Genomic DNA, 2,836 nt, shown 5'->3' on the forward strand with positions numbered 1-2,836 from the left:
CTCCCCCCCCCTTCTTCCTCCTCCCCCTGTAGCAATTACGTAAGCGCAGGTGCATTAAGTAATCTTGGCCGTGGGCGCTCGTTAGTAAGTTTTCCTTCTGCAAGTTATCTTGTCCTTCTGCTAAAGGTGCACAGGCCTCATTATTTCTGCTTTAGACCAGTTAGAACTGTTGCAACTGATAACGGCTGTTACACCTGGCCTTTTAGGTCGATTAAAGTTCAAACATGGAGGGACTTTTGTCTGCTGATGCCTAAAACCAGGAAGGCTCCATACCCTTGTGGCCTTCCACCCTCCGGAGTTACTTAGGGTTATGCTTAGTGACACCAACACCTTCACTGGCTAAGTCAGCTTGGAAGACAGAAGCTGAAAGGCGCTACACTGATATTAGCTTTAGTGACATAGAGGCAAAAAAAAAAATTAAAATTGAAATGTTTTGTTTCAGCATTTTCTAAAATGAAACATTTTGATTTTTCAATTCAAAACAACTTCCTTTTTTGAAATATCCTTTAATTTCATTTTTAAACATTTAAAAATGCTCAAAACCAAAATGATTCCCTCTCCCCCCACACTTTTTTGATTGCCAGAAAACTGAAAAATCCATTATTCACCCAGCTGCAAAGAAGACACTGCCCACATGAAACTCAGAGAGAGATTGTGACTCCGGAGGACCCCAGTGATCTGGGATAATACTCACACTGCACTATTCTTTTGGATGTTGCAGCCAGCTTCACAGACTTGCCTGGTTAACTTCGCAGGCCAGTGCTGAGAGGAGCAGGTCCATGCCCACCATTCCTCTACTTTGCCGTGATTGCACATCTTGAGATGCCAAGAACATTAACCTCGGTGTCATGGACAAATTCAACTGTGTGTAATTACATTTTGCTGATTAAACAGCCATTGTATTCCCTCCCTTTGTCCCCCCTCCCCCCAGAGATGGCTGCCCTTCAGTGTTGAGGAAAATGATTAGTATTTATGTTGTAAATTCAAAGAGATGGTAAAATCCATAAAGCCCACTGGGATAGATCTGGAGGAAAGGTACTAAATTAATGCAAGATCATTAAGACTATTACCATTCTGATGCCCATGATAGACGATTACTATAGCCTACTTTTAATTTTGTGTCTTCTGGTACCTGTGATGTGAATTTGGATTCTTAATATTATTTTAAATTGTTTGTTTTTGGTTTGCTTTGTGTGTATTTCACATGCTAGTGACTAGAGTATGTACTCTCTACCATCACAGACTGAATGATTTCCATCCTTGTATCTGGTTTTACCAGATCCTAGGCAACCAGCACCATATGTGTCTTATAAGATAATAAGCCCGAGAGGGGATTATTATGGGTTCCTATTGAGATGCAGAATGTATTGAGGAGGCTCCTGTCAGGAGGAAGGATGGGAAATTTCAGGTGGATTTTTCTTCTGAAATTGACCTTTTGAGCTTCATAGACTAAAAGGGGAATCAGAGACCTCCTGCTTATGATCTGCACCTTTCATGTGGTGCATAGTTGGGAGCTCTTTTCAGCACCACTGAAAGGATGACGTGCCAGAGAAAAGCTTCCCATAGGGGAAAAGTCTAGGACATTTTAATTATGATTTTTTTAAAAAGTCACATTATTCATAATGGAAACATCTGAAAGACATGCATGCCACAAACCAGTCTCACTGCTGATTCTACTTGAATACCCATCATTCCTGATAATCTGCCTGGTTAGATATCACATGCCATGGAGGCAGAGGGGGACCAGTCACATCAGTGGAATATACACACTTAATTTCCTGAATCCCATCATAAAATACTGCAGAAATTGTTCTGCCTGATTCTTTCTAACTTGTCCTGACCCAAATCAGGGGCAGCTTGGAAAAGAAATTACATTTAAAATAGGGAAGAAAACAACTTGGAACATTAGACATCTACCTACAGTTATTATTTGAATATTGTTTATATAATCAGGAGTACCTAGAGGCTTTTGACCAATATGGGAGCCCCATTGTGGTGGGCACTGTACAGACACATAGTGAGAGACAGTCCCTGCACCAAAGAGCTTGTATTTGAAATAGACAAGACATGGAAAGGGCACAAAAGCACAGAGAGGTGAAATGACTTGCAAAAGATCATACAGCAAGCCAGAAACTGAACCCAAATTTCTGGAGCCATAGTTCATTGTCTAATCCAGCGGCCCATATTACCATCTATATCTCAATAGCTTTTGTTGCCACACAAACAACTCCCCAGTCTCTCAGAAGGAGCATCATAGCACATTCACCAGTTAATCTGTCCATTCTCCTCCTGTGTGCCACAGAATGTTATGTAATCAAGGCACATGCTACAAAGCTAACTAAGACCAGGTTGACAGTGTTCCAACGCTTTTCAGAGTAAAGGGACTCAAACTGGGATGTGGCAAGAAGAAAATAGATCCTGTCAGAATGGTTGGGTAAATCAAAGAAAGCATTATTATCAAGTAAAGAGCAAAAATTACTCCAGCTGCATCTGCAAATAGGGAAATGAACTGTAGATGTCTATAAGGTATGCCTGTCTAACTTTAGGCTGCTGGCCTCAGCTACAAGCTTTTTGGGGGATTTCTTGGGACTACCTATTAAGTCTGAGGACTTTCAGCCCAGGAAGTGGGTGTGGGGATGACTGTAGTTGCTATAGCCATGAAATAGGCATTGGAAGGAGGGTAACAAAGCGTCCAGATAGGCCACAAAGAAACCTGTTCCATAGTCCACTGTTGTCCAGCTTCCTTTACAGTTGGGGATATATTAATAATATTGTTTTCCTGAATTAAAAGTTTAATTTGTACTTTTTTCTCTCCAAATGACAGAGACCCTCCCTT

The sequence above is a fragment of the Gopherus flavomarginatus genome, chromosome 11 (genome assembly GCF_025201925.1).
Source record: "Gopherus flavomarginatus isolate rGopFla2 chromosome 11, rGopFla2.mat.asm, whole genome shotgun sequence".
Lineage (NCBI taxonomy): Eukaryota > Metazoa > Chordata > Testudines > Testudinidae > Gopherus > Gopherus flavomarginatus.